Source organism: Dermacentor albipictus, chromosome 5, assembly GCF_038994185.2.
Source record: "Dermacentor albipictus isolate Rhodes 1998 colony chromosome 5, USDA_Dalb.pri_finalv2, whole genome shotgun sequence".
Taxonomy (NCBI): domain Eukaryota; kingdom Metazoa; phylum Arthropoda; class Arachnida; order Ixodida; family Ixodidae; genus Dermacentor; species Dermacentor albipictus.
Window position 1 is genome coordinate 143,941,350 of NC_091825.1, and position 19,176 is coordinate 143,960,525.

General features: G+C 45.9%; 1 protein-coding gene across 2 annotated transcripts in view; it reads right to left on the reverse strand.

Annotated features, from left to right (window-relative positions):
• The window catches only part of LOC139060175 (serine-rich adhesin for platelets-like), an 841,896-nt gene that overhangs the window by 822,168 nt on the left and 552 nt on the right, over positions 1 to 19,176 (reverse strand). The gene's annotated exons all lie outside the window — the stretch shown is intronic.

The following is a 19,176-nucleotide window of genomic DNA, read 5'->3' on the forward strand; positions in this document are numbered from 1 at the left end:
CTCACGTTTCCTTCGTTGTCGTTCTCGCCCGAAAGAAATACCCTTGTTGACACGTGCTGGAATAAAAAGTCTCTTGCCACTCAAGCTTACGCCTGGCCCTGACTTATGCAAACACGACCAGGTGTGAGACGTGTACCTCCGTTGGAAAGATACGCCGGGTAGAGGAAAAATTACACCATACAGAAACACAATTTGGCTAAGCCAACAGAGCTGCTCCCATTGGCTCGCGAAGCCGCAGGTAAGGTTTAGAATTCCTTCCTCTCTTTCTTTCTTTCCTTTTTTCCTTCCGAGGATTGAGTAAATATGTTATATACGTGAAATAAAGAAACATCACGCCGCGAGACCTTTTGCTGCATTTTTCATTTCTTCACCAGGGTTGCTTACATTATTTGAGCAAACATCGTCGGCGCTGTACGCTGTTCAGTTTTCTATGCAAATAGTGTGTACAGTGCGTCAGAGCTTAAATATTTGTGGTGGGAGTGCAGCGCGTAGGCCTAAGAGTTCCTGGTTGCGACTGTATTTGTGTTATGAATCACTGCGCTACAACTCAAAGGGAGCCGAGAGGAATAGAGGAGGCGGGATTGGGAAGTCTGCACTGTGAAGACGGCGTGCTATCCCTTTTAGGAGGGCACTAAAATATAGCATTCAGTTTATTTCAATTGGTTAAATTACACATGTACAGTACTAAACAGTATCAATTAATAATGGCATAATGAAGTTTAGTCACTTTATGGAAGGGGAGGAGAGGGGGGGGGGGGAGTTGCTGCGATTCTTATGCAACGAAGATAAAAGCACCGCGCAGTAACTGCCTCTCTCGAGAGGGCACCTCAACAGCGCCGCACGTAAAGCCCCCGTTGCTTTAGCCGCATAGTGAGGAAGCAAAGGAGGGGATACAAGGAGGTTAAACAGATAGGAGAGTTTTTGGTTCTCTACTCTTCACAAAGCTGGGACAAAAGTCTTCGGAAAAGATGGCGGAAACGAGGGAGAAACAAAAAAGCAAACAAACAAACAAAGGACAGAAGGGTCATGCTATCATTGGCGAAACTATACTGCTCACTACTGCTAGCTCTTATTACTTCCGCTATCCGTAAGCTATCCCGCCCGGCGAATATTCTTTTCTTTTCGACATGTGGTTACGTCTTCATTCGTAGTGCAACGACGTTCACGCCAAAACTTAGTTTCCTGTATCCTGTACTCGTGTTTGCGACGTACGTATTGACCGAGAATAAACAAAATGTGCTTCCATCTGCTGGAGACTTCGAGTTACCTTCTAAGAAAGTTTTCATCCACCTGTTCTTTCTTTTTTTCATCTTTTTCAACAAATATACAACCGAGTTTGTTGCGAGACTTGGGGGCGACAGCGCTCTTCCCGGTGATATCCGAGCGCGTCCTGTCACTCGACGGAGCGTTTCCACCACGCATGGCTGGGCCGCCTTCAACAACGACACGTGCTCCGTTCCCCACGCTGTCAGCGAAGTTAAGAAGGTCCTTGAAGAGCGTAAGGCATCGCACGGAAAGCTCTCTTCTCTCTCCGAATGTAGTGGGCTTCTACGCGTTTTCTGCTGCAAGGCGAGAACGCTCTTGAAAAGTGTGAAAACACCGATTTCACGCTGCGTTTCACTGCGCCTACATTACGTGGTGCCGCAAGGGACGTCAGCATAGTGGTAGTAGTTAGCCCACCGAGTTAAAACCATAGTAAGCAGCGCTATCTACAGAGATTCAGCTGCTGATTCTTAGTTAAATACTATCGCTGTTCAAGGAAGATGCTGGCGCCTGCAGAGGGCGCCGGCTACTCTCCTGCTATTTAAGAGATGCGCATGAGACCATCGCAAAACTTCAAGCAAAGGACAGGGAAAAGAGCGCAACGATAAATGTTCTAATGTTCACATACATGCAGCACAACGTAAATACATCATCATCATCATCAGCCTAGTTACGCCCACTGCAGGGCAAAGGCCTCTCCCATACTTCTTCAACTACCCCGGTCATGTACCAATTGTGGCCATGTTGTCCCTGCAAACGTCTTAATGTCATCCGCCCACCTAACTTTCTGCCGCCCCCTGCTACGCTTCCCTTCCCTTGGAATCCAGTCCGTAACCCTTAATGACCATCGGTTATCTCCCCTCCTCATTACATGTCCGGCCCATGTCCATTTCTTTTTCTTTATTTCAACTAAGATGTCATTTACCCGCGTTTGTTGCCTCACCCAATCTGCTCTTTTCTTATCCCTTAACGTTACACCAATCATTCTTCTTTCCATAGCTCGTTGCGTCGTCCTCAATTTCAGCAGAACCCTTTTCGTAAGCCTCCACCCACGTAAATACAACTAAAGAACAAATGCTCCTGAGCAGAGTGGCAAGCAGTAGACCGACAGCAAGAGATGCACATTATGAGCGCTGCTCTCGACCTATCATTTGTCACGCTATTTAGGTGCAATAAAAGTCACTCAAAAATGTTGTTGAACAAGTCTGGTACAATTAATGACACCGAACTCACTTCAACTGTAAATTCCATCTCGTAAGAGCTCAGCCTTCAACCTTGTAGAAACTCCTTGCCGCTGGCCGGTAGTTATTGATGACGTTGTGTTGCTGAGCAACAATTGGCCGGCGCCTGTTCTCGTGCAAGGCACTTTCTTTAATTCCCCATTGCATGGATGCAATGCGTGTAAGTACAAGGAATTTGAAGTCTATTCAACAATAAATGTACAGTCATATACGACCCAAGTTGTTAGTGAAATAGGAGGCCCCAAGGTAATATGTAGAAGTTCGAATTCAGGTCCAGAAGTACGTGTATAACTTGCAATGACTTCCTGCCACAATCATATTCTTTTGCAGTTCTGCAAAGCTCTCAACAGACAAGCGTTTTTTAGCACAGACAGGGAACAAGAGCGCGAGTATGCAAAAGCAATACACACACGTAGCCCAACGTGTGTGTATTCTTTGTGCCTTTTCGCGTCCCTGTTCCCTGTCCGCGCATAAACTCGCTCCTTTCAAGATGAACAACCAACAAGCCTACATCGCCCCTCTCAAACGGTAGTCGACTGCTTTCATAAATATATTTTTTTATTACAGTAAAGCCTTTCTTTACGAACCCTCCCAAAATTTTGTGATCGTGGCTGTTGCAGCTGTCTTACCGAATAGCTCACACTTAAATATTTGAAGAAACCTAAGCAGTTCTTATGAGTGGTGAATGCGAAAGCATTAATGTCCATTTGAACGCCGCTGAGCGGTCCTTCGAGTTATGAACTCCTCGCGGGCCAGGGAGCACCTTGAGACACTTGGCGCGTTTTTATCTGGCCTCACTGAGGCACAGTTAAAACGCAAGTGAGAGCTTGCGCGGACAAGGGACGCGGGGATAACGCAGGCTCCCGAGAACGAAGATGACGTGGCGTCGCGGCAATGCCCTCTCTCCTCGTGCAACGCCTGGCGTGCTAAAGCAGCGGCAGGTGTCCCCTTTCACCCGCTCTGGTGCATTGAGGCCCGAGCCAGCAAGCGCAAGCCAGCGTCACGAGGGCGCGAGGTGTGCTTGTGGCGTGGCGTCGCAGCCAATGGGAAATTAGGTGCCGTTGCGCTGCTACAGACGCCGCCCGCTTTTCAACTCAATGGGCCATTCCACTCTTTCGTATCCAAAAAGAAAGAAAGAAATTGATCTACGCGTCCGATGATGGGATCATACCTCGCTCATCCAGCGCAGTAGTTTGATGCATTCATCATTAAGCAACAACCGTTTTTTTTTAATTTCTTTATTGTATTAGTCGCACGTGCACTTAAATCGTGCTAACGCCAATCGGGTTGTTTGAAATTATCGCCGTGTGTCCCATTGAAATCGCGCCAGTTTCCTTTATGCCAAATACTCGGGAGTGAAATCGGCGCGGGGTCGATGACGTCAAGAGGAAGCCCGAGGTGTCAATAAAACAACCACAAAAACAATTTAAGGTTCTACAAGAAAAACAAAACGAATCGCCCAATGCGAAGAGAGCACGCTGGCATTCTAGGTCAGTACATCGGGATTACTAGTTTGGTTTATGATGATGATGATCATCGGAGTTTATTGGAGCAAGAGCTAGACGTGGCCAAATAGCACCGTAGTTTGTTCTATAAAGCGTCGAATAAACAGGGTGATCATTTTTAAATAATATGAAATTAAAAAAAGCCTGTTGCTGATAACATAATCCTAGTTCTTAAGCCGAAGTATTCAGAGAGGGCGACTTGCGCGACAAATGGAAACGCATATACCACTAATTAACAAAAATACACTAATTATATTTTGGATTAATTACTCAATGGCCCATATTTCAATTTAAGAATTGTAGCCGTTGATTTGTAAGGCGTATCGACTTGGAACAAGTTTCCAGGTGGGGAAAGAAAAGGAACGGTGTATGGGATAGCACACGGCACATGGTTTCTTGCCCTTCGTCCAACTGTGAGCGCTGCACAAACTTCAACGTGAACGCCTACCAACTCGCTGAATTGTCTATCCTGATACAATACACAGGCCCACAACATACACTAGCAAACAGGGTAACAGACAACTACATTGTCTGGTTCAGGCTATAGTCACTGGAAACTCTATTTCAGGCCAGTGATCCGGAAAAAGACGGCGGGCGGGCAAAGTTATCGTCACTTCGAGCCAGAGCACTTCGCCGTTAGTCCCACTCACAGGATGTCAGACAGGAAGGCTTACTGACACTTTCTTTCAGACGCACTCGCCAGCAACTGCTTTCGCCGAACTCGCTTTGTTTTGCCGAAGTGAGTAGCGTCAATAGCATAACCAGAAAATTTGATAAAATAATACTGTACGTAGACTTCGCACTAATTCTAAACCAACTTTTTTTTTTCGAAGTTTACAAGCATCCCCTCTTACGAACATTGCTGTTCTTTTTTCTACCAACCAAGATAGAGGGAGAGAGACAGAGACAGAGAGAGAAATGGAAGAGCGGAAAGGCAGGGAGGTCAACCAGACGCGGGTCCTGTTTGGTATCTTGCACTGGGGGAAACAGTACAGGAATGAAAGTAGAGAGAGAGAGAGACCAAAGCCGTACCGCTTTTTAGGCGGCCACACTTCGGCACACTACAGTACATATATCATTTACAAATAAAAGCAGTTCATATAAAACATATAAAAAAAATTACAGTTCATGGCAAATCGCTGACTCAAAAAAAAAAGGATAATCAGAGCATATCGTACATGCGCGAAGCAAAGCAAAGCGGCTGTGGTGACGCAAGCACAAAGTACAGAAAGTAAATACAAATTACACGGCTGAAGAAACAGCATCACTTGAAGATAGCGATACAACATTACGAGTCAACCTGTTTCATTCACTGACCATATTAGGAAAAAAGACATCTCAAAAAGCTCTGTTATTACACCTATACTCTATAATCTTAAGTGGGTGATCGCGCCTTGCAGAAGTGTACTCTGATGCTTTATGTAGCTATCACGATTGAGCCCGTTTTTAGAATGACATATATTGTGCAGAATTTTTAATCTGAATGTCATTCTACGATTTTGAAGTGTATTCCAGCCTAAGTTTTCCTTTGTTTGAGAAACTCTATCTAGTTTCATTATGTCTGTCCCAGTGCAGGGGTCCCAGATGGTACAAGTATATTCCAGTATTGGCCTTATATTAGTCGTGTAAAGTAAGTTCCTTGTTTCTAGAGGAAAGCATCTCGCATTTCTACATAACATACCAAGGACTCTACACGCCTTAGCAATTATATAGTTAACACGACGGTGCTGTCATACTTGTGGGATCAAGTATACACCAAGGTATTTATGTTCATACACGGATACAAGATTTGTCTCGTTAATGCTATACGTATATACGTGTAGTGACCTTTGTCTCGTAAAGCACATCTGCACAGTTTTATCAAGATTTATAACCCCGCCTCCTTTATCACACCACTCTGCATTGTTTAAATCCTTCTTTAGTTCAATGTAATCATCGGGACCTTTCATAACAGGATACAAAACGTAGTCCTCCACAAACAATCGGATAAAAGTTGCTATGCCAATGGCAATGACATTCACGTAAAACAAAGACTATAGCGGACCCAAAACCGAACCTTAAGGCACCCCCGATTACACACCAGCACCATGCGACGGCTTATCGCGAGCAACTACGCGTTCTGTCCTGCAATTTAAGTATTCTTTTATCCAATCAACAACCGTTTTATTTATATTCTACCACAACAATTTTTCAACCAGCAAAGAGTGGGTAACTGCGTCAAAAGCCTTCCTTATATCTAAAAATATGCAATTTACACAAACCCCTTTGTCTAGGGTGGATTCGTGCGTTAATTCTGTAAGATGAGTAATACAAGAAAACCACTTCGAAATTCGTGTTGCTGAGGGATCAATAAGGAAAACAAACTTAAGCGGCTCATAATTTTGCTAAAAAGTACATGCTCAAATATCTTGCAAACTACACTAGCCAAGAATACCGGCTGATAATTAAACACATTTTCGCGGTCCTGACTTTGGAATAGGAACAACATTGGCGATTTCCTAGTCTGCAGGCAATATTTCGCATGTCAAGGACTTACTAAAGAGCATATAAACGTGTTTAGACAAAGGGCCTGCACAAGCGGAAAGCAGAAAGTTCGTAAAAGTAAGTCTAACACATTACTTCCACGAGTAGGTTGGCACACCAACTGCGATAGCGCAATTGAGTTGCGTAATTTTATCAATTCCTTTGCCGACGCACTAGACACGTTAGGTGTTGTGGTATTTCGCGTCGAATAAATTTCGAGTAAATTGAAATCACCGATCACTAAGGCGTCATAATTTCTCACTTGTACGTCTTCAACTAGCTTAGTTAAACCCTGTACCTTACTGCCTGGAGGCCTGTAAAGGGAACAGACCGCCAGCGATTTTCCATTTTTCAAACGAAGTTGCACCCAGACAGCGTCAGTAGAATCATCTCACTCGCTTAAAATCTGCGACTGTATTTTTTGATCAACAAGAATAAACACACCACCCCCGTGACAGTCTTTATCTTTTCTATAAAAACGTGACATAACCATGCCTATCGTTACCATATAACTCCGATTCAGTGCCCAAAATCACAGATGGTTTACTGATGTCAATCAAGTTAAAAATTATTCGCTTTTGTTTTGGAAGCTTCTGCAGTTGACGATAAGGAACGATAACAACGCGCTTTTCACTTAAGTGTGCCCGTTCACAGAATATAACATTTCACAAAATATAAATGTCTCCGCAATATAAACATACACAGAAAAATGATGGTCTTTGGGTAGCTGTAAACGAAGTCTCTCTTTAGTGCCGCGTTGCAGCACAACACTCGCGTGTACACGACCAAAAAGTCACAGAAATGAGAAAACATCAGAAAACAAGTAAACAAGAATATGTGCTATTCAGAAAGAACAAAAACAACCATACGCGAGCAAGAATGTTCTTTTTGCACCCGCGAGGGCGTGTGCACCTTCTCCGGGGTTCGATCGTCGCGGCTACACGTGACTTGAACTTCAAGATTGGAGCTTGGCCTCAGGCGCCAGTCGGAATCATGCGATCAATGAAATCGCTTTCCAAGCATGGAAACGCTTCCTGAAATGAGCATCGTACCTCAACGTATTTTCTGGTTCATATTTGCAACATCTCAATATATCTTCAAAGTGGAATCACCAGAAAATTCAGCTGCGGCTGCTCAGGCTGTGCCGAGAGCGATAGAAGCCGTGCGAGGGAGTCCAACAGCGGCCCACGTTCGAAACTGTGGCGCAGCTTCCAACTACTTGCTTCGACACGCCTCCGTGATTGAGTATGTTTTGCTGGGATCCGACAGCGACGGTTGTGCGATCAATTATTGCGAGCGCAAATGATCGGAGGGAGACTCGCTTAAATAGCATATAGTGACGTAAGAGCACACGCGAGCTGAAAGTAGCTTGTAGTCGGTTCCGTACGCGCAAATATAATTAGTCGAAGCGTCCCCTAATTCGCAGGAAAAGGAGGTGCGTGAGTGAACGTTAAAGTTGCAACGAAGTTGTTTATTTCTCTTCCTGTTTACTTATTTTCATTCTTTATCTATCACCATGACCACTCTACCGAGGAACGCATAATGAGGTGCGGCAAAGCTTGATTACATACTCTAATATTATAGGTTAGGTTGCTTGTTAGGCATTATGTCAAGCAGGAACAGACGTGCGATTCAGAATTCTCATACTACATTAAACGAAAAAAAAGAAAGAAAAGCGATATTACTTGCACATTGGCGCACTATTACGTCTTTTTGGGCGCGCTCACTCTGATAACGCATAAGACAAAAACAAAAGGGCATGTACGCGCGCGCATGTATGTACGTGTGTGGAGGGTGGGGAGGAGTGGAATGTGCACGTCTACATTTTATTGTTCAGTACAGTATTAAACAGGTCGACTTTCCTGCTCGACGTATGGTCGAGCGAATAACGCGTAACTTTCCGTATAGCGCAAAAGCACACGCACAATTACAGAGCTAGGTGTCCTCGTTATCTCTGTCGTCCTGCGTGCCTCTTTCTGCACTATACCCCAAGTTATGCAGTATCAACTAGAACGCCAGTTTGTTCTTTTGAAATAACGCAATATGGAATACACGCAAATGAAACATACGTACACGGGCAAAATCACATTAAAGAGATTAGCTTGCGAATGTTGCCTTACAAACCTGAAGCACAACCACAGAGAAGAGGAAAGGAGAACTAGGCCTCTTATCCCATTTCACAATAATGCAAATAAGACCGGAGTGGAAGCCATAGCTGGTATGACGTCGGCCACTCAAGAGCGCGTTCATTCGAATGCACATGTGTCTTCAAATCATGTTCCTCTGCGTTCAGCCCGTATCACAATTTCAATTGCAATTTGACAGGTGTGACGTTGCGCGCGTAGTAATTAGTAGTAGAAGGTGCTGGAGTTGCCTACGAAAGAGATGCTGTGGCGTCAGCCGGTAATCAGTAACAACGCGCCTTGCTAGATGAATTTGTCCAGACTAACGCGAAAGTTCAAGGGACAAGGGTTCACCGACAAATGAAAATTTCTGCTTAGTTAATGCATCACAGGAATCATTGCCTAGGTCGTAAAAACTGGAGGTCGAAAGTTTGAATTCGAGGCTATCAGCTCAGGCTTTGCATAAATTAAACTTTTTTCGCAAGTCCCGTGCGCCGTAAACTTTTGTGGCCGACTGTATGTGTCAAGATGATCTCCCTGCTCAAATTTTGTGTGGACAAAATATTGTGCCGTTATGCTATAAAAAGCTTGATAAAGTGAGTATTTTCCCGTTTGTCTTACTTTCATTGGATCGAATAGGAATGCATACACATATGCGAACAATAACCAAATTTTCCACTTGCTGCTCCCAAATTTAAAACCGGCAGCCGCCAGGACGGCTGCATGTGAAATGCGATGCAAGGACCGCATGTTCGGCTATAGCGGCTCCGAAAACCGCAGTACAAAATCACTCCAGATGAAACTGGGCATTAAACAGTTATCTGCACAAATTGGGGCACATTCTGGCGGGCAACCCCGAGGCGTCATGGCTTCCAAGATGAAACGCTGCACGCTGCCCTATATCTGAATCTCTGTGGCCACCGGCTACAGTCGAGTTGACTTCAATATCTCAATATCTTGAGAGATCTTAACGCGGCAAGTAACAAATCTCGGCTCAAATAAACCCCTAGTTTCTCAAATTCATTGTGTTCGTGTCGGTATGCTACATAGGTGACTATCGTTGATTACACAATAAATAAATGCTTTATATATATGCGGGCGGTGTTGTGAGACATAACGATGCCCTGAGGTGTTCCAAATATTTTATACTGAGCCAAATCAATGTGTACTAGAAGCCATCGCACTGCATCAATCATAAAACCTTAAGAGTATGCAGACATCATTTACGTCTCCACAACCTTCACCACGTGCCCTTCAATTTTAGCGCTGAAAATCATTCACCCTTATCCACAAAGCTCGCCGTTGAGTTCCCAAGGAGACGTCTGTGTCGGCGGTTTTTATGGCTGCGCCGTGTTGGAATAAATCCCCAATCTCACTTCATCGCCTCAGCTCAGAAGCGCACCGACGGTTCATCAATCACGAGCTGTCGTCACCACTTCTGCGCGTGCGCAGAGAGCTGCCGCACGTGCGCACACGCCGACGTGCCGGCGCTAGAACAACAGCGATTTGAACGGAGATCGCGAAAGCCGAACGCGAGAAGGGCGTAGGGAGAGAGAAAAGCGGCTTACCGCGGGGCGCCGTTGTCATCTATCCTCGCTAAAGCCGCGGAGATGAGCAGGGGTACCACTTTTACTGGAATATAGGTAGGCCTCATTTCCAAGTGGACCCCCAAAATTCAAAAGGATAAAAACGAAAAAAAAGAATTCTCCGACAATTGCGATAATTCTTAATGCAAAGTTTGAGCGCAGCTCTATGCGTGCTTTAATTTCGCCATATATTCGCTGGCGCGGACGATCTGTCTCGTGCGGCACGTTGCAAACTGAGCAAAGTGTGGCATGACTGCCTCGCTAATCGAGAGATCGCGACAGACAGCGTGTGGGTGACGAGTGGGTGCGACTCACAGCAGCCGCCGCAGACAGACCTCCGCTCATGCAGTGCTTTGTTGCCATATATGGCATCGGTGGCGTCATCGGTGAACAGACGACACGCGCTACTCTGACGCCATCTCGCAGCCATTGCCACCGCAGAGCCCGTCTTGCACGGCGCTACCTTTTTCTTCTCATGCTTTATCTATAACCTGCACTGCAAAATATACTTTCCTTCAATGTCATCCGATACAAGTGGCGCTTGACTGCCAAAAGAAAATAAATTGCATTACTGTTTTGGAAGCTCGCTGCAAACATGTAGAACCTTGCTTCATCGTTGCTCTCACTGACCTCTCAACGCTCTGGACAGTGTCTGGCGGTTGCAGCCAAACCACACCGTGAAATCGTATACCGACTCCCGACTTTTCGTACATTATAGGCGGACTATGCCCACTATGCAGGTATCACGTTTCTCTGACGAAGAATATATGGGCCGATTCCGAAGGCAGTGCACTCTAACACAGAGCCCTTAAACGCTAGCTGTCACAAGGGAAGTAGGTGAGAAGCTGGCACGTGACGTACGCACCAGATGTTTCAAAAAGCGGCTTTCGCACGTAAAAAGCGTGAATTGAATTATATGGTTTTACATATCAAAACCACGATCTCATTATGAGGCAGACCAAGAAGCGTGCGCGCGATTGTGGTCTCGTGGTTAGAGCTAACAAAGCAGGAATGCTGTGATGGAAGACGGAAGCTGCATAGTACCGTCGGTCTCGCTTTATATAAATATATATATATATGTATATATATATATATATATATATATATATATATATATATATATATATATATATATATATATATATATATATATATATATATATATATATATATATATATATATATATATATCCTACGAGGATCGTGCTCGCGTACGCTCACCACCCCTCAAGTTTGCTGTTAGATACCTCAAAAGTGGATGAAGTCGGTGCCTTTAATTATATATATTTCATCCACTTTTCAGGCATGTAAAAGAAAACTCGAGAGGTGTTAAGCACACGCGAGCACCATCGTAAGGTGCATCTTATATATACAGCGAGACCAATGGGGCTATTCAGCTTCCGTCTTCCGTCACAGCATTACTGCAGTGTTAGCTCTAACCACTATAGACCACGATCGCGCGCACGCTTTTTGGCGTACCTCATAATCAGATCGTGGTTTCGGCACGTAAAACCCTATAATTTAATTCACGCTTATCGCAAGTTTGTAAGAGACACGACATATGCAAACGTCACTCTGATAAACGAGAGCGTGCATGGCCAGCCGTGAAGCACACGCGCGCAGCTGTCGAGACGTCATAATTATTACGTGCATCATCTACTGAGAAAGATAGCGGTGCAAAGTTCTGACCAGTTTTTTTTTTTTTCTTTCTTTCTTTAAGGTATCGGCCTACTTTCGAGCAAATACGGTATCCCCCGTTCCCACCCGCCCGCCACCGACTCTATCGATTCGCTTCATTCCGAGGAAGCAGCGTAATCCGGCGTGGAATCAGTGAGCCCGCAGCACACGTGGCGTGTTTGACGAACCCTGGCGGATTCCACGGCGAGGGGGGAATTAGCCGACGCGTTACGGCATCTAATGGGCCCGACTGTTGAGCTGTCGTCGCGTGTACCATACGGTTTCGTCCGAGCACTTTACCTCAACGAGGACTGCTCCGCGTGGGGGACACAAGTGCCACTGTGGCGTCATTTCTTCGTTGAATTGCTGCGACCGTGGAGCAGCCTGTCTAGACGTGCATTGGCACTGATCCTCCCCCATCTCAGAGCCCTTATCTTGACGCGAGAGACTGGAGAACAGGGAAGGCTCTCCCGGATGTTCGAAGGTGGGACGCGGGTTATGGGTGTGCTCATGTAATACACTCCCGCACTCGCTATACATATATACCCGGTCGAATCTTCTTGGAAACGAAGGCGGATCGATTAGGAAAGCGATCTGTATTGTAGTTACTTAGAGTAAGCATTTATACTTACGGACAGCATATAGAGTAACATGTACAATAAGAAACTATGTACAGTCAATCTAGAATTACTACGGGCGTCTGATATATCTCATCCTCATCTCTTTCGGAAGTAAGGTACAAGCAGAGTCCTTCGATAAGTTTTCGCTTTAATAACGTTTGTTTCCTGGTCACGAAACTTCCACGGAAAACTTTGCTGCGCCCCCTGTAGTAACGGCGACGTAGGGCATGCAGCTTCGTTTTGTAGGCACTAGCCATTTGCCGGAGGACGGTAACTTACCTGTATGCCCGGGCGAGCTGTGTAACATTTCCTACAGCATCTGTGTTACAACAGAGAGTAAAACAAATGCGTGACGCATTTTATTTTCTAATTATAATAATATGTCAATAATATATAAACGTCAAATCAAATCGAACATGCGCAAAAAATAACTCGTACGTATCAAGAGCACGAAGGTGAATTGTTCTGCGAGACCGAATGAAGGACAGGTGCGGCAGTATACTTTCGCATGCAAGGTGCTGTTATGATATCGAACTGTCAAGTGTGAGACATTCAGGCGTACGTTCCCATGACAAGATGATTTGCCTCGTCCCAGAAAAGGCTGTTACGATAAGCCTGGGCATCGACCTGTCAAGTGTGAGAAGTGTTCAAGCGGGCGTCTCCATGTCGACATAACTGCTCTCTTCTCCGAAACCGCGTCACCCCTTTTATTCCCCGAGCTGAGACAGAGGGAAGGACCAAGAGGAGGTCGTCGACGACAGAACCTGACGACGCGCTAATACCGCCACAGGCTCCCCAAGAAAACAGTGATGACCACAAGACCGCAAGGGGTTATTTAAGGCTGTCCTGGGCCCCGTGTTAATCAGAACCGCTCAAGACTCGGATGAGAGTCCCAACCATTTAGTAATGAAGTGAATACAATCATTTCTACTTTCTTTTTCATCATCACGATAGCCAGCTTCGACGTCGTTTACCGATTCTTGAGGTGAAGCCCCACCTCACCCGATCGAGATCCTATCAGTGCGCACATTGCATCACATGCGCACGCACTCCGCAAAGCACCAAACGTATACGTCTCTGTTTCATCGCGCACTTTCTTGCTGCGCAGTTTGCTTCGTTCGCAAAATTAAAACGGTATCCGTACGAATTCTCACGTCTCCGTAATATTCTTTAGCTAATATTCTCTCCTTATCGTTCTAAGTTGCCGATGAAATCCCGCCAGTTGTAATTTTTCCCGCGTAAAATTTGCAAGCCTCAAGCCATAGCGCGCCCCAGGGAAATCAAACTCGCGCATGCGAGATGGCTTCATATACGCCGCCTCCTATGAAGAACCTCGGCTCTCGCCTTCCACCAATCTTCGAACGAGAACAAGGCTCGCGGCAAAAGCTTGCCTTCGCAATGTTGCGCGTACGGTTTAATTTCCCGCCTACAAACTCTAGGATGGCTGGGAAGTCTCGGGTGCTCCAGAGGCTTATTTTGCTCTTGGAATTACCCGCCGTGGCAACTCAGTGGCTACGGCGTTTTGCTGCAGTACACGAGGTCGCCGGTTCAATCCCGAGCCGCTGCGGCCGCATCTCGATGGTGGCGTAGCGCAAATAGAACGAAAAAATAAGATGTTGGCCACTATTTGGTTTGCGGCTTCCCTGCAAACAATAAAGTGTCAAATTATCAGAGCGAAACTCCCCTGTATACTGTCTCTTGCTGTACCTTAAAAGCATCAGGTGGCCGAAATTATTCCGGAGTTCTCCAATAAAACGTGCCTCGTAATGAAATCGTGTGTTGGGCACGGAAAAAAACCTCCCCTGAATTTAATCTTAAACTGTTGATCTTGGGGTACCTATAGGTGACAATATAATTTACAATGCGAGACGTGCGGTGAGACGGCGGAAATCGACCAATGAGTCTCCCAGATCCGATTGCGTCACAAAGCACACAAAGAACACACGTATGTATATTCTATACACACGTGGCTGTGTATATAGGGTTAATATGCCATTACACCCGAGACACGGAGTGTATGCACAAACCGGAGTCCCCTGAGAAACGCACGTCGAGCGAAGACGTTTCGCAAGGGAATGAACTCTCCAGCGCGTGGGTGCACAGCGTGGATGAAAAGGGGATGCACCAACCATGCACGGCTCAGACAGGCTGGCCGACGCTTTCGGATACACGTAGTGTTTGCCACAAGCGGAATCGTCATCCTTGTCGGTTTAGGTTTCACAGCAGACGTCCGTCCGCTAACAACGACAAAATCATTTCCGTTCCTCGGCCATTTGGCGCCACACACAAAACAAAAAAACCCAATGCATGCGTTTCAAGCCTTGCACGCCTTCTACTTACATTTAACAAAAAAGTTATACCGATGACTTAAATGCCGGCACAAAGCTCCACAAGGTGCAAGTTTCCACAGAGTCTAAAGTACACGTACGCTCAGACTTTATGTATGCTTCTTTATCGTTTGTTGGTCAAGCCACTCGCACACAATAGCACGGCATACATGGTATAGTATACCGCCATCCGACAATGAGCGAGCGCGAAGTTGCCGGGGAGACTGCAAGGTAGCATCCTCCCTCGAGATACGCCTGCGGTGCAGGAGAGCTAATTGCTCGGCTCCAAAGTTCCCCTAAGAAGCGGCGCCAGATATTTCTTTTTCCCATCGCTTCTTCCTCCTCCTTTTCTCCCTCAAAGCCCGCCCACGACGGGGTGCCCAATCACCGGCACGTGGTTAGCTCGAGCCTAATTGTCTTCGACGGTTCGCCCGCTTTCCACCAACTCTCCCGCTCCTCTGGACGCTGGCCGTTCACTTTCTCTTCGGCATTGTCCGTTCGTTACTGCGGTGCCCTGCGTGGGCCTTTGCCTGGGGCGTCAGGCGGCAGTTCTAACGAAATTCCTCGGAGGTACGAGGGTAAGCCGGGGGAGGCCAATGGGACGTGCGTTGTGCGCTGCTGCCCAAAGGGTCCCAGACGGTAAGCGGAGCAACTGATTAGAATGCAACAACGCTGCGTCCATAACCTATTTGACCTCTGATATGCTCTTCGTAATTTCTTTTTCATCTCCAACTATACTATTCTGGTTCAAGCTGCTGCCCTGAGCTCGTAAGTACACAAAATGACCTTGCGGTGTCACACGGGAAAGATACTGCCTCCGCACCTTGTAAGAATGACTTTCTGAAGAGCACTGTGTTTGTTAGATCGTGAGAATTTCTGTCTTGTTTCACACGCTGAGTACCCTAACTGTAGTTATCTATCGGGCCCGCAACCTTTTGGACTGTGTAGGTGTAAAGTTTATACTTAGCTTTCTCTGAGTGCTGTGTACAGGGAAGAAAAAGAAAAGTAACACCGAAGTTTCGAGTGTAGTTTGCATACAGTGTGAACATATTTGTCTGTTACGTGCATCTTATTTACAGTGTTTGCATTTGTTCGTCTGTTTTATTTGGTTGCGATGTCAAGGAGAAGCAAGAAGAGTTGTGTTGCCAAGCAGTCTGCTTTCCCCTGGTTACAATTCCCGTGGCGGAGAAGAAATTCCAGAATTTGTTACGTATTGTCGCACTTTCTGCCTACTGCCTCTTACCTACGGCCGAATTTTATTTGTTATTGTCGCACTGTGGACACGCAAAGAAAACGGATTTCCTGTGTTAACTTAAAAGAGAACTAATAGATGTTTAATAATCTGAACCAGTGAGAAAGAGTGCTTCTTTCTTCACCCGAGGCGGGCGGCCTCCTCAGTCCAGGTACCCCCTGGCCTTTGCTGCTTCCCTTGTCATGTTCACCAGATTGCGCTGGTCCTCCGAGTCCGGGACCGCGAGCATGGCCTCTCACGCGCGTGGGAGGCCATGCTCCCATTGGACTGCTAATGCGTGCAGTCTTTCCACGAACATAACCAGGAAGGGCGGAGCAGCCGAGCCAGCCGGATATTATAAAGGGGGCAGAGGAGAACCCTCGACCCCTACACTAACCATCACCAGTCGATTCTGCTGGCTTACGCTTTCTTTTCTCTTTTATTAGTTCCAATAACGGTTTCACCCTCCTAAATACTAAAGCCAAACTGCACTTTCCATGCAAGTGGGAACCAGAGGAACGCGTACTAAATTAATTATAAGCGCAATTATGTGGGCTCCTGTTTACATTGCCGCGTCGGGGGTCATCAATTAGTGACGGCATCGTTGTTTTCTCCTCGAATGGCCCACTTTTAACTATTACTCTTTCCTTTATTATTTATTCCTTTCCTTTTTCTTATTTTCTTCCTGATGCATTATTTTGGGCTGGTGTAGCGGCCATACTGCACAGAACTAAAAGTGCCTGGTCGTTTTCGCCGCAGCTGGGAAGGGCTTTTACCAAAGTGCTTTCTTATCGTTCGAACTTTTAGTTAGCTGCGTCGTCGTAACTAGATTCAATGCACTGGTCAGAACAGAGTGAGTGACCTGTCAAAAGTCAAGAGTAGAAAATAAAGTAACGTAAGGTCAATTCTGCGAATGAACCGCAGTGGCGACTGCACAGAGCCTGAAAGCACGTGGCAGAGTTAAGACTGCCTCCCATAATTATTATTTCGAAACGTAAATTACCAACTGGTTCATTAAAACACGGTCCACTTTTAAAGAGAACACGCACTCAATCATAATCGATAACGCAGGCACATGGCATAAAAGTACGCACAATAAACACACTACTTTTAAAACATAAATGTGCCTCCGAATTATATCAGCCACTTTCTTTCGAGAGAGACGTGAAAGAAATTTCATTTATATTGGCGTTATTAGTGGACTTTACGTGTCCATTGAGTATTCCGGATAAGTGATATTCTACGTGCGACCTGTTGGCGGGAAATGCAGTGTTCCACAAAAGCACCACGCACTTCATGAGGGGGTAAATAGGTGTTCAGCGGAACATTTCTTGAAAGCCCTGGCGGCTGAGAAAGAAATACAGATGATGACTGTTCAGAAAAACAACAACAAATATCTATTTTTTTACACGCCTCCTCGGAAAAGATCCACCCAAACGAGGCCTGCAGAAACACGCGAATTCTGTCTGTACGAAGCACGACACGGCTGGTATGACGTCATTCACCTAGCTCACGGGATGTGTCGTCGGAAGAGCGTAACTCTGTGCAGAATACCGAGCAGCAGGAACGAGAGGGCATGACGAAAGCGCAAGCAAGACTCTTCTGTTGTCTCATGGTATTGTCATATGGTGACGAGGTGTCTTTCTAATAGAAATTGTAGAAACACGGCAGACACGTCTTGCAACGAGCGACAAATGGATAACTGTGATAATCTGTTGAGAAACGGTCACAGTCAAAATAAGCAAAACAATGTATGTGTGATAATATGGTACACAGACACCATCGTGGCCGCCATATTCTGGTGCTAACACAGTGAAAAGTTGTGTCTGTGACGTCACATGAAAACTATAGCACGCATGAGATGTTAAAGACCTGTCGATGTTCACCTAATGAACACTGTGCCATGCCAAGAGAAGCAGTTCAGGATCCATTATTCTTTTATTGTCGCAAATTTGTAAGAAAGGAACATTCGGATTTAAGTGCATCTAACAATCACGCCATCATGGACAACCGGTTGGCTATAAATGGACGACAAAGGCTGCATATGAAGTGAGCCGCAAAGCTAGTTGTATGCCTACCTTAGCTAATGTGCTGGTCACGATTGGCTTGATTGCTGGCATCTTTTAAAAACCAAATGTCGATATCGAGCAAGCCTCAGCAGGTGACCAGATGGTGTGCTGTCTGTTTTAGCTTCCTACAAGATCTGCTGAAGCCCGCCGCTAGGGCTACGACAGAAATTAGACGCCATCCTTAACAGCAAAAGGCGACCGCCCGTTTCACGGCTTGCTAAAAGCTGATAAACGACATAGCGTATCACGGTAGCGATCCACGACCACGTTCGAATGCATGCGGCACTGCAAAGTTGTGCACGTATGTATATATATGCAGAACGTGGAAACATAATACCCCTCGATATCAACGCCGGTTAGAGAGCATCGTGACCGCGTAACGTTTCCTGCAAAATATGACTCCTCCGCTCGCTAGGCTATGCGATTTCGCTCTGCTGTCAACATGAAAAGCTTGTGTGCTCGGTGCCAATGCCAATGGTCATGTCTATCCATGTGTCCGTTTTCTTTATTCTTTTTTTTTTCATCGTCTCATATCCTGGAATTTGCGTGGCTGTAACTAGCTCCATCCACGACTCATGTCGAGCAAATATCGTATTGTTTCTTTCCTTTACTGATCAACCTTTCGCTATCCAAATGACCGAAAATAGAGCTTTGAAGTACTAGTTTACCACTACATAAACTGATTGCGTGTTGCTTTTTCTCAACAGTATACTGATCTTCGACCTAAGGTAAAGTACAAACGCTCTGACGACATACCTTAATCAAGACATGTCTTGGAGTGACGGCCCGCCAAGTCTTACATACGAGTTCCAATGTGACATGCGATGCCAAAGCAGCTGTGCTACCTTGCAAACCATCTCTTGCAGTCGCTAAGAACTCAAAGCCCTTACGCACTGCGTACTCGGCGATAAAAAAGGAGCACCGCATCTGCAGCACCCGTTCCTTGCACGGTTCCCCAAACTCCCATTTCGCCTATGCAAGGTCCCCAAGCACTGCCTTGGCAAACGATCG